This window comes from Pelophylax lessonae (genome assembly GCF_965119305.1).
Source record: "Pelophylax lessonae genome assembly, chromosome: 7".
NCBI classification, from domain to species: domain Eukaryota; kingdom Metazoa; phylum Chordata; class Amphibia; order Anura; family Ranidae; genus Pelophylax; species Pelophylax lessonae.
The window spans coordinates 63,523,413-63,537,176 of record NC_138774.1 but is presented as its reverse complement, the minus strand read 5'-3'; the positions used below and the strand labels follow the sequence as shown (position 1 = coordinate 63,537,176).

Here is a 13,764-nt window from a genome sequence, read left to right as displayed (position 1 = left end):
TAGCACCGGCCCTGCATCTTACCTTACACAGCAGGTAGAAGCCAGAAGGCACGGCATTTTCAGACAGAGGTTGGGAACTGTTCATGCCTTTTTCATGTTAACAGGCAGGTGATTGGTTGCTAGGACCGCCCTGCAACAAACCACTGGCTTATTAACTTGAAACATTGGGCAGCTCCCACCCTCTGTCCGGAAATGCTGTGCCTTCCGTTAAGATTAATGCAGTGACAGGGGAAGGAGTATACCAGCTGGGAGAGGACACAAAGGCTGCTAAGTGGCTGAGCCACAGTCCAGATAGGACTGTCATTTCTCCATGTCCAGGCCATGGTCCGCCATTTAGTGATGCCTGCTCTATGGTATTTTTCGGTAACCAAGAGGCAGCTATCCAATCAGATGCTAGAGCCCCATGTGACTTTGGTGGCCATCTTGGGTCAGACAAAGTCTATTTAAGACCCTGGCTCCTGGGTTTGGTGCACATTTTTCAAGAGGTTAGTGTAGGGACAAGTATCTGTTTGACAGGGACAGTACTTCAAGCGAGGGAAAGGTTCCGGAGGAGTAGGGAAAGTGCAGGGACTATGCCAGTACTCTGGAAAGTCCTCTCCTTTTGGATACAGACTGGCCAGGCCACATTCCGCTCCTCGTGGCAGACATTGTTGGCATTGCCAGGTCTCCAGTTAACTGTCCCATCTCTCTTGCACCTTGTAAGTGTTCTCAGCCAGGCTGCCTCCCCACCACCCTTGTTGTGTGCTGCTGAACTTTTGTTATAATCTATTCATGTTACTGCACTTAGACTCCATGTGCTTTCTGCTTGCCGCATCACGCTGCACCTACCCACGCACTTCTTCTTCGCCTTTTAGCTTGTAATGGGCAGTCCTCAATAATGCAGAGATACACGACTAATACAGGGCACTGTGGTATTGCTCCTTCAGAGGAGGACCTGTGAAGTCCTACACTCACACTATCCACCCGTCTTCTGGGATGGGGAAGCTGAGTATCATTTTACCCAGAGAAAATTATATGGTAAAAAGAGAGCGTTGGATTGAAGGAGAGTATTTCAGATTTTATTTTATTTTTTCATTTTGCACCTGCGGGGATACAATAATTAAAAAAAAAAAAAAAAAAACCCTTAGACTCGAATTCTTACAGTATTTCATTCATCTGAGAAATATCTGGGCTGCCATTGCTGCAAACATTATGGTGGAGATAGATAAATCCGGATGATAGGTAAAATCTGTTCTTACATTGACTCTGGGGAGATGATAAATGAGAACTACAGCTGTGCTATATAGCGAGGACAGCCTTGTGCACAGACAGTGCTGCTTATTCACAGAAATAGTCCCCAGATGGCTCTGCCATTTCTTGGCTGCTTTAGAGGAACATTTGCTTCACCCGTTCTAGCAACAGATCATTATAAAAGGGACGTCAATTTCCTCTTTGGTGTATGCAGTATGGCTTTGCTGCCTTTCCATATCATAACCCAGCGTGGGACTGAACACTATTAAATGATTATCAACAAGTTTGATTCATTAAAGCAGAACTCCAGAGTAGGCAGGTGTAGTCTCCCCACTGCAGGTGGCTCTCGACTGAAGCGGCAATGCAGAAGGGGAAGGAAGTTGTGAGGAACTTGGTTCCTCCTACAATCACAAGATGACAGCTGTCCGATTGGATGCTGGCACCCCACGGCCATCTTGGGACAGGCAGAGTCTATTTATAATTTCAGCTCCTGGGTTTGGCGTGCTTTATACACCTGGCTAGTATAGGGACAAGATCCCAGTCTGTCAGGGACGGTGCTTACAGATGGGGAAAGGTTCCAGAGGAGTAGGCAGAGTGCAAGGACCACATCTACCTTGCTTCAGGAAGCCTTCCCTTTGGGTGATGACCGGCCAGGCCACATTCTGCTCCTCAGTGCAGACACTGTCAGCATCTTTTAAGCCTACAGACTGCTGGTACAGTTCGTAAGTGGCTCTGGATGGCCGTGCCTACCTGCCAGGCCTAGTTGAGTTGTACCTTTCTACAATATATTGCTATAGCCTAACTTGGACTCTGTGCGATTGCTGCCCTGCCACACGATGCTACACTTTACTCACACTTGGCATAGTTGGCAGGATATGCCCCTCTTTGCAGCTGGTGCGAAAGGAGGAGCAGGGATCACGATGGTGGCATCAGGAGCAGCCTTGGCCTTAGTGCCTACGTTTATTGGGTCAAACCTCTCTCTATTACATTGGGAAGGTAGACCAGAGAGTGGCGCTCGCTGTATCAGGTTCCCACCCACCTGATTGTGGAGCTTGTCCATAACTCCTTCGAGGAAGATGGCCTCCGAACAGTGATGGTGCTTGAAGATTTTCGGGCCAGCCTAGAACAGATTGTGGCATGCCTAGAGGACCTGTTTGGGGAAACGTAACAGTCCCAGAACTGAGACTTAGGTTCTTCATCTTCAGGCAGCAGGAAGACAAAAGCCCTAATAATCCAGCCTTGCTGTACCTTAACCAAAAGTGGTTCATAACCGGTCACAGGACTCACTGTAGACTTCAGTGATACCATTTACATGTATTGCTCCGTCACCTGCTGAATGATTGAAAAGCTGTAGAATGTAGAATGACAGTGAGGGCATGACCTCTCACTCTTCTGGTCAGCGAGCAAATGACACATGAAAGTAGGGGAGTATTTCACTTAGCCCCTAGGGCAAAGATGGCGAACCTTGGCACCCCAGATATTTTGTTCATGCACTCTGCAGCGTAGTTGAGCATCATGGGAAATGTAGTGCTAAAACCTCTAGGGTGCCAAGGTTCGCCATCACTGCCCTAGGGCATAGGTTAGTCTACCCTAAAGTGAAATTATAGGTCTTCCTATTTACCGATGCATCTCGTAAAATTAGAATATAAATTAAAAAGTAAATTTATTTCAGTAATTTAATTCAAAAAGTGAAACTCCTATTTTATATAGATGCCTTACACACAGAGTGAAATATTTCAACCATTTTTATTATTTTTCTTTTTAATTTTGATGATTATGGCTTACAGGTAGTGAAAACCAAAAATCCAGTATCTCAGAAAATTAGAATATTACATAAGACCAAGACCAACCTTCACCCAAAAAAAAAAAAAAAAAAAAAAAAGGATTTTTAATACAGAAATATTGGCTTACTGGAAAAGTATGTCCATGTACAGTACAGTGAAGTATGCACTCAATACTTGGTCGGGGCTCCTTTTGCATGAATTACTATATCAGTGTGGCATGGCATGGAGGTGATCAGCCCGTGGCACTGCTGCGGTATTATGGAAGCCCAGGTTGCTTTGATAGCGGCCTTCAGCTTGTCTGCATTGTTGGGTCTGGTGTCTTTCATCTTCCCCTTGACAATACCCCACAGATTCTCTATGGGGTTTAGGTCAGGCGAGTTTGATGGCCAATCAAACTGGTCAGCAGAGGGAAGTATGAAGTGCTCTAGAATTTCCTGGTAGAGGGCTGTGCTGGCTTTGGACTTGATAAAACACAGTGGACCAACACCAGCAGATGACCTGGCTCCCAAAATCATCACTGACCTAAACCCCATAGAGAATCTGTGGGGTATTGTCAAGAGAAAGATGAGACACCAGACCCAACAATACAGACTTATTGGTCATGCAATTTTCGGAGATACTGAATTTTGAGTTTTCACTAGCTGTAAACCATAATCATCAAAATTAAAAGAAATAAGAGCTTGAAATGCATCACTCTGTTTGTAACTTCTCTATATAAAATGAGTTTCACTTTTTGAATTGAATTACTGAAATTAATTTTTTTATGATATTCTAATGCTATGAGATGCACCTGCACGTATGGATAATCCCAAGAGTGAGATCTCCCTGTCATATTTCCTGACCCCGCTCCTGTTCGCCTGGGAGCTTTGGGTGTTCCGTTCACCTTTTGTGTATTCCAGCATCTCCAGTTACACTCTCCATAGTGTAGCACTGTCCCCGTAGGGATTTCTGTGTGATGACTTCTTGGGTCTCCCTCGGATTACCTGCAGACAGTCACTAGGGGACTTTTCACACATCCCTACTTATTCCTGTCTCCTTGTTATTCAATAAACAATCCAGGGAATTTTGTATTATATTTATTGTGGAACTTGGATGGAAGAAGGGAATAGTGGGATACTCCAACTAAACTATTCACAGTAGATGAGGACAACTCTTGCTTGGCCTCAACAGGTTATTCGTGGAAGCAGACGCACTGCTTTAACCATACTGCCACTTGTATAGAAGAAATAAGTCCTCTTGCTCTCTATAGCAGCAGACTTGATGCAGCTACTTTATCTTCAGGACACTCTCTACCATCCCCTTGACTGACACCCGTCCACTGACTCTTCTGGCACAAAGGGTGGCCCTCTCCGGACAGGCCCCACGACACAAATTGGTACTCACTGTAGGCAAAATCAGATCCTTTCCAGTGTCCGCCTTCCAGTCAGCTCTGCAGAACCTCTGGGTTCAGCCTCTGTCTGACTCTCAGGCCCTCAGGTCGACCACCTGAGGCCGCATTGGCAAGTTCTACAGCGGGGCAGTGGCCCTCTCCCTCCGGGACCTTGCTCTCCAGCTGAAAGACCCTGAGCATATGTGCCCTTGGCATTTATAGAGTTACCCAGCATGCGCCAAGGTACTTTCCTCTGCCAATCACCAGGGCTGTAACAAATGCCTGTGTCCTCACTTTTCAGGTTTCCTCCAACTGTCCAATATGCCTCCCTAAGTGACCAGTGTGAATAATTTCAGACAAGCTGAGCTGCACCTGAGCACCATGAGCAGACCTCACTAATTGATCCTGCTTTCTGGTAGGCAGAGAGTAGAATACATTTACCTGGCAATCTCTCTGGTAAGCAGAAAGACCCCAAAACTAGCACCTATCTAGAAGGGTGCTACAATAGTATAAAATAATCCAGCAATGTTCAGAACCCATTATATCAGCCATCAGTGTATCAGGGAATGCAGCTGCCTCTCATAGGGGAAATTAAAGTTGCCATTGCTGGCCTCCTGACCCCTTTGGAAAATTGTAATTGGCTAGCTGCTCCAATAACCCACTTTACATTTTTCTGAGCTACTGACATGATAAAGGAAAAGCTGCAGATCAGAAAAGTCAGAAGCCTAAATTTTAATTTGACCTCAGTTGCTTCACAATTGTTCTGGTTCAGCGACTCCAGATTTTGAAGCTATAGACGACCAGGAAATCAGGCGTTTCTCAAGTAATTCAGCAGTGTGATCTCCGAGATGTACCGATCTCCGAGATGTACCAAGAGTTCCGTGGTAAACCTACAAATGCCAAATGTGGTACTATTTTGTAAAATGTTTAAATGTTGCCTGAAAAGACAGCATGACCCTGGTGGGCAGGAGATGTACTACTGGGATTCTGCAAGCCAAAAATCTGCCCGTATAACGAAGAGATGCTGGAACAGAGCCTAGCTGGTGACGTCACAGAACTGCTTTTGGGACAGGCTGATTGATATATGTTGGCCAAACTCCAGGAAGTGGTGAAATGCTAAACTGATGGTCGTTGTGTTACTCCTACACATATATTGGAGGGTGGTCCTCTAAAATTAAATTTGTCCACCCCCACACTTATGCATTATAAGCCAAAGTATGTCTGGCATGTTGATAAAGGGAACCTATGAGTCCCTGAAACGTCACAGACGCTTGATATGTATAGGCAAGTAAATTCTTTTTCTGATTGGACGTATTTGGCATGCTGGATATGCTCTTGTAGAGCATTTCTCAACCATGGTTTCTCCTGAGGTTCCTTGAGTGGTGAGCAAATTGATTTCCTACCTACACTAGCCACAAATACAAAGGGCAACTTTCCACTAATCACCATTGCAAGGGGGTTCGTTCTACAGTGGGGACTATTGTTAGTGGACACCACAGTTTTTTCTCTCTCTCTACTCTTCCATTATTATTCTTCATTTAATATAAAGATGATGAATAAAAAACACTTTTGTTTACAACAGGTGGGTGTTAAATAAAATGTCTGCCTTGGCTGTCAAGTATTCTACGTATACCACATTCCTTATACTGTTTATTGAAAACTTTCTACAAATAATTGATCACATTTTAGCAGGGGTTCCCCATAACCTGAAAAGTATTTTTAAGGGTTCCTCCGAGTTAAAAAGGTTGAGAAAGACTGCTCCAGTATGTATTCTAATGATAAATTATGTGCTGCTTTAATTATTTACATACTGTATATGTGTATCTTCCAACAGACAAAAATTTCTGAGTGTATGTACTCAAATCAATCGCAGATTAAGTGCCTTTCTCCATTATTCACAACTGGTAGCGCATAGGGATTCCCTAACTTTATTTTGCTCCAATTTGTAGCATAAAACAAATGCACCCAAACCAATACATAGTAATGGAACCACTGCCAAGCCATTGATAACATGGATCAATGCAGTGGATCATGGAGAACTGATGTCTGGATCTTGATCAGGGAGATTGCTTACCAGCCAACTCTGGCTGATTGTCAGTCCCAGAGATCCTTTGGCAAGGACAGGACCACAAGCATTAGTCCCATGACCAAGCCGCAGCTATTTGTTACAGGACATGGTAATAGAGCTTTATTTTAGCACTACCCCCATAGGAGCTGCTTGTTAGGATGGGCCCTGAGTTTTTGTTTCAACCTTTTTAAGGACTTTAGCCCCTCTTATACCCTAGGTTGAGGGTACAAAGCATGCAATATCACTGAAAGTAATACTTTGTACCCAGTAGTAGTACAATATCAAAGAATACAGGTTAGGCATAAGATTACCTAGTGTCCAGATCCGTATAAACAGTAGCAATGTCACAGCAAGGCCTAGATGAACTGGATGAGCTCTGTCCACAGAGAGGAAATGCGAGAAGGGAACAAAGGAGACTTGCAGGATGGTTTTAAGGGATAGGCAGTCCTTTATGTTGTTCATCTGCCAGCTATCGTTGGGGCCCTTTAGGAAGCGTTGATGCACTTAACGGAAGTTTTAGTAAACCAAAATGCAGTATAGGTGTGGTAAAGATGCAGTAAATGTGTGGTATAGGTATGGTACAGGTACATTATACTGAATGTTCTGCCTCCAGTATCTTAGTCCCTGATAGCAGTATAAACAATGGGCAGTGCCCTTCCACCAGTCTCTATGGTGGGGCTGGGAACTCTTGCTGTAGAAAGGGGGACCCCCTTAGTCTTTCCACAGAATGCCCCCAGAGATTCGGCAGTGGGAAGTAAAAGGTGAGAGGACGCTCTGGTCTCCCTTTGGCAGTGGTGCAGATGTGATCGCTGCGGTCTGTGCTGCCATGGATGTCTCCGCTGATCTGGCCTGTCAGCAGTCTGGTCAGTAGGCAGCAGATGGTCTCTCATTGGTTCCTTCAGCTCCAAAAGGATGAATCCAGCTAGGCAGTCTCAGTTCTCCTTGCTCTAGTGTCTCTTGGGAATTAGTGTGAGGAGTCTATTCGTCCCATTACATGTTTGCTGTCTCAAACTACTACACAAAGAATTAATCAGCACTCTGCATAGAAGTCTGTGGTCTTGCTTGGCTTTAGCTTGGCTTTAGCTCTCCCCTGTTTGGCTGGAGGAGAATGGTACCATACCATCAGTATCTTAGTAGAGGGAGAGAAGAATTAAAGGCAATGTCTCCTTCTCCGGGGGTTTATTCCAGCACCTGGCTACCGTATTAATAATGTATTGCGATACAATTCGGAGTAAATCTGCACTTCATATTCAAATCTGCTGAGTGCAGTCCTTTTTTTTTACACTAGTAACAACATGAGGGCCTATGATAGGGGGGACCACCAGTCCTCCTGTAGGGGGCCCAGGCACACAGGGGGGCCCCAACAGCATGGGCAATTGGTGCAGTCCGGCAGAAGAAAGCCCTGTGCGGCTCTCTGCAGCAGCTGAAAGCCTTTCTCTCCCCCTCCTGCCAGCTTTCAGCTGCTGCAATGAGAGACACAGGCACAGGGCATCGTTCATGTAATGACTTCTTCTACACCGATCCCCCTTCCTGTTCTGCCTGCTTCTAATTCCCCCATGTGCCCTCCCCATTCACTTTGCCAATCCCCTCCCGCAGCGCTGCAGGCTTCCCTAATCTGTAATAAAATAAAAATTGTAAAAAAAAAAAAATCTTTAAACATTATAATAAATAATTTTAAAACAAATTGTAAAATATATTAATTGTAAACATTTTAAAAAAAAAATTATAATGTAAAATACAATTTAAAAAGGGCTAATTCATACAGGTTAGGTTTGCGTCCGCTAATATTGATTTTAGTGTATTTTTAGTGAAAATAATGTCTTGATGTATTTGGGGGGCCCTGCCAGGTAGGCTGTACGGGGCCCTGTGATTTCTAACAGCAGCCCTGAAAACACAGTTGAGTATTGAACTTGAAACTTTATTTGCATTAAAGCGGAGTTCCACTCTAAAAATTAACTTTGCTGCATCAGTTAAAGTAAAAATATCTGAAAAAGAATTGGATAATTAAAAAATGTTTTTTTTGTTTCACTTACCTTGTTTTTAACCACTTTACCACCGGAGGATTTTGCTGTCTTACGTCTAGGCCACTTTTTGCGATTCGGCACTGTGCGACTTTAACTGACAATTGCGCTATCGTGCGACGCCGTACCCAAACGAAATGTACGTCCTTTTTTTCCCAAACAGAGCTTTCTTTTGGTGGTATTTGATCACCTGTGCGATTTTTTTTTTTTTTTTTTTTTTTTTTTTTTACTTTTTGCGCTATAAACCAAAACATAAGCGTAAATAACAATATTTTTCACTTTTTTTTTTTTTATATGAAATTCCCCCAAAAAATGTAAAAGTCAAAATTTTTTTAAATTTTTGGCCAATTTGTTTTCTGCTACCTATGTTTGGTAAAAAAAATCACAATAAGCGTATTTTGATTGGTTTGCGCAAAAGTTATTGCGTTTACTAACTAAGGGAAAGATTTCTGTCATTTTTGGTGTTTTTTTTTTTTTTTAACGAGTAATGGCGGCGATCTGCGATTTTTGCGGGACTGCGACATTGCGGCGGACAGATCGGACCCTTGACTGACATTTTTGACACTTTTGGGGGTACCAGTGACATTACTGCAGTAATCAGTGCTATAAATATGCACTGTTACTGTAAAAATGACACTGGCAGGGAAGGGGTTAATTTTATTGGAGAGGGAGGGGTTAATGTATGCCTGGTGCTTACTAACGTGTGTGGGGGGAGGTGACTGAGTGACACAGGGACAGATCGCATGTTCAGCTATGCTGAGCCCTGCAATCTGTCACTGTCTGTCACTTAGGAGATCCGCCCGCTCTGTTTACACAAGCGGGCGGATCTCAACTCGATTCCCCGACGATCGGGGAAGAGCGGCGGTGATCACCGCCGCTCCTCCCCTGGCCCGACTCCCGCTGTGACTGAATACAGCGGGAGCGAGCCTCTGGCGGCGCGCGTGCGCCGCCCACAAGGGTAGGAGTCCAGCGACGTAGGTCTACGTCGCTGGACGGGAACTAACCACTTTGCCGCAGTAGAGCTCGAATGAGCGGTCGGCAAGTGGTTAATGAAAATAAACTTAGCTTCCTTCCACTGCGGACACGGCCCTTGACGTCACTTCCTCCTGGCATTGACTCCTGGGAGATGAGCGTCATCAATCCCAGGAGTCAATGCGCCTGCACCGGTGTGACTCGTCACTTCCGGTGCAGGCGCGTCATTCCCTGCTGAACAGCTTCTGGGCATACGCAATGAGCTGCGGGATGACGCGCCTGCACCGGAAGTGACGAGGCAGGTCATTCTGGGACTCCGACATCCAAGAAGAGGGACGCTCCGGCTTCAGCTGCCCACACCTGAGATGGCAGCGCTGGGCAAGACATTTTCAAGGTAAGTATTTTTTCTTACAGTTAAGTTAAACAGGGGACAGTTCAGAGGCTATCGTTGCTTAAATGCACTAGCCCTGATTGTCCCAGGGGTATTTTTATCTAAAAAATGTTTTTCCCAGAACTCCGCTTTAAACACGTTTTTGAGGTCTTCTCCCTTCTTGGTCGGATAAGTACGGCTTGGATCTGTAAGTTGATAGGAGGCCTCTAAAGCTCGTCCTGAAAAGAGAACTACTAAGCTGACCATACACCACTTGAATTTTGTTTGAAAGTTTTTGATTTTTGGAGCGTTCTTTTGATTTTTCTCATTATTAGTGGGGTCAAATCGACAATCGTTTTTCGACTGTATGAGTGAGAAAATTAGATGGGGCAGGATGGAAAATATTTCCTAAACAAAATGCTAACTGTGAATTAGGTTTTTTTTTTTAATATGGGTGAAAGTCTGGGATTCCATTGAAGCAGCAGGTCGAGACATTTTAGGGGGCTTTAAACTAAATTAGTTGGCTCCATGATGGCAATCAGAATGTTCTGATAAAAATGTTTTTCTTTGAACAAAAATCTATTGTGTATGGTCAGGTTTGGTACAATGATACAACCATCACATACAGTACTCCTGTGTACACTGAGTCTGAGTTGCATGCAATATTTGTATATTCAGTGTTTAAAATGCTAATCCCAATTTTTATTTTCGTTATAGGGAAAAATAAATCTGGTGAAATAAAATCAGAACCACCGACCCTTTCCACCCCACTGACCTCCAACACCCCTGGAGAATTCCCTGGTCCCCCCACCTGCAAGTCAGGTGACCCGGTGCCCTATTAATATTGCAAGTAAAAATGCCGGCAGTCAAGAGAAAGGCGCCATGACCGTCTCGACCCTTTAGTTCAGGAACGTCCAGCAGATGAATGATCTTCCTTCCAGAAGCCTCTGATTACAGGGAGTGGGAGGGGGTGAGACAAGACCACTGCTGTGTTTCTGAATAAAGACGTGTGACATTATTTCCTTGTGGTGGTGTGTCATTATGTACAGCTCAATGGATAATGCGGGTGCAAGCCGCAAGTCTGATGTCGAGGGGTTGAGACCGTGTCATTAACCACTTAAGCCCCGGAAGATTTTACCCCCTTCCTGACCAGGGCCTATTTTGCGATTCGGCACTGCGTGACTTTAACGGACAATTGCGCAGTCGTGCGACACTGTACCTAAACGAATTTGACGTCCTTTTTTTCCCACAAACAGAGCTTTCTCTTGGTTGTATTGGATCACCTGTGCGATTTTTTTTTTTTTTTGATCATGCGCTATAAACAAAAAAAGAGCATCAATTTTGTAAAAATAACAATATTTTTCAAATTTTTTTTTTTATATGAAATTCCCCCCAAAAAAATGTAAAAATCAAAATTTTTTTACATTTTAGGCCAATTTGTTTTATGCTACATATTTTTGGTAAAGAAAATCGCAAAAAGCGTATTTTGATTGGTTTGCGCAAAAGTTATTGCGTTTTACTAACTAAGGGAAAGATTATTTATTTATTTTTTTTTTTTAAAGAGTAATGGCGGCGATCTGCGTTTTTTTTTTTTTTCTTTGCGGAACTGCAACATTGCGGCGGACAGATCGGACCTTTGACTGACATTTTTGACACTTTTGGGGTTACCAGTGACATTACTACAGTAATCAGTGCTATACATATGCACTGTTACTGTAAAAATGACACTGGCAGTGAAGGGGTTAACTGTATTGGAGAGGGAGGGGTTAAGTGTGTCCTAGGGGCGTGTTTCTAACTGTGATTGGATGTGGCTTGAGGTGTAAGAACAGAGATCAACGGTCCTACATAGCAGAACCGTATGACCACCATTCTTACACAGGTGAGAATGACAGGCGGCCGTGTTTACATTAGCCGCCTGCCTTTCTCCCGGTGTAACGGACAATCGCGAATGCCCGGCGGACATCGGGTCCGCCGGGCACACACACACGCGCGCGCGGGGGGTCCGTGAGTGAGCGGGAGTGGGAGCGCTGCTCCGGCGACGCACGCTCGCTCCCTAGAGCCTCACAGGCTAGCGACGTAGACCTACGTCGCTTTGCCTGTGAGGGGCTGACAGCCGACGTAAATCATCGTTAGGCAGTCGGCAAGTGGTTGAAATAATTTTATAAAAAAATTGCCAGGTATCGAATAAAAGACCAGCAATGCTAGGGGTAAACGAAAAAAAGAAAAGAAAAATAATACAAAAAAGATTTAGAAGTTTGCCAAGCTGACTTATCAACACTTCTTAGACTACAACTAGAAGAGGATGGAAATTAAGCACTGAAAATATACCTATATAAATATAAATATCCTAACTTCTGTGGTTCAAGGGCTCAAAGATAGGCTTAAAGTAGTTGTACACCCCTTCATATACCCAGCGAAGGTCAGGCTTTAGATGATGCACAGAGATTAAACAAATCCTGCTACATAAGTTGTACCTATTTATTTTCTGTCTTCTCTTCTCTACAGCTGTTCAAAGTCTAGAATTTATACAGCTTATCTGAGCTTTAAGAAAGTAGGAGGCAGGGAGCTGAAGTTACACTCTGCAGAGCTCAGGGAAAGCTGGTTAGAGGGAAGGGACACACCCTGCTTCACACAGGAACAGAGCTGGGGCTGTCAATCACGGGCTGTGTGCTAGTGCTCCCTTCCCTGTCACCTTTTTACTTCTTGGTGTCAGGAAAACTTGTCAGAAGTGATTCATGCTGATACTATAGCAGACGAACTGGACGAAATGACTAAGGCAGGCCATAGACGATTCGAATTACGTACGATTTATCGTTCGATAAACGAAAGCGGCACTCGTGCACATCATCGAGTGTACCATCAATGTGAGCCGAAAATCGTACGACAAAACACTATTTTTTGTGCCTTTTAACCACATCTCTACCGGACACACTCCCTACTGTTCTGTGTTTTGTTAGGCGAAATCATACAACTCCCCCACTAATGATACGAAATTCGGCCGATTTTCGCAAAAAAACCCAACATGTTGGATATGTGAATTTTTGCTGTCGTACGAAAATCGAACGTTTTACATACCACACTAACGATACGAAAATCGTTCGATAACACTGCCATTTACGATTTTCGAACGAAATTCGAATCGTCTATGGCCTGCCTTAGTGCTCTTAATTGAGACAAGTACACACTATAGAGCAGTGATGGGCAGAGTTGTATAAAGTACTCAAAACCCATACTTGAGTAGAAGTGGAAGTGCTCTATCAAAAAGTGACTTGAGTAGAAGTACTAAAGTATTCAACATTTTTTGTACTTAAGTATTGCAAGTAGTTTTTTTTTTTAAATTTTGCTACTCAAGTACTGAAAGTAAAAGTACAAGTACTGTGTTATGTAGTTATTAAAGAAAGAAGTCAAAAGTTTGAACATCATATTGTCTTTTATTATTTCAAATGCAGCTTTTATTTATACATACAGTAGCTTTTATTTTCATATGCGCTGATAATACACATGTTTTGAGCTTCATGAAACCTGCCATCTACTGTTCTGGCAGTGGTAATTTTTATAATAGTAACGAGTAACTATGCAGCACAAAAAAAAAAAAATATTGGAGTAGAAGTATTGAAATCATTGAAAAAATGTAGTGAAGTAAAAGTGGAAGTAGGAGAAAAAAATTCTACTCTAGGAAAGTACAGATACCGCCTTTCCGTACTTAAGTACAGTAGTGAAGTAGTTCTACTTAGTTACTATACATCTCTGGTGATGGGGAACCTTGGCACCCCAGATGTTTTGGAACTACTTTTCCCATGATGCTCATGCGCTCTGCAGCGTAGGTGAGCATCCTGGTAAATGTAGCTACAAAATATCTGGGGTGCCAAGGTTCCCCATCACTGCTATAGAGGGATGTGTTTTGCTCATATTTCATGTCTGAGGTTTACAACCATTCCAAATAAATAATT

At 43.6% G+C, this 13,764-nt stretch overlaps 1 long non-coding RNA gene across 1 annotated transcript in view; it reads left to right on the top strand.

Annotated features, from left to right (window-relative positions):
- The window catches only part of LOC309560149, a 30,671-nt gene extending 19,839 nt beyond the window's left edge, over window positions 1-10,832 (top strand). The window contains exon 3 of the long non-coding RNA XR_014225492.1: window positions 10,532-10,832. This is a non-coding gene — a long non-coding RNA (uncharacterized lncRNA). The remainder of the gene's footprint in view (window positions 1-10,531) is intronic.
- The last annotated feature ends 2,932 nt before the right edge of the window (window positions 10,833-13,764 follow it).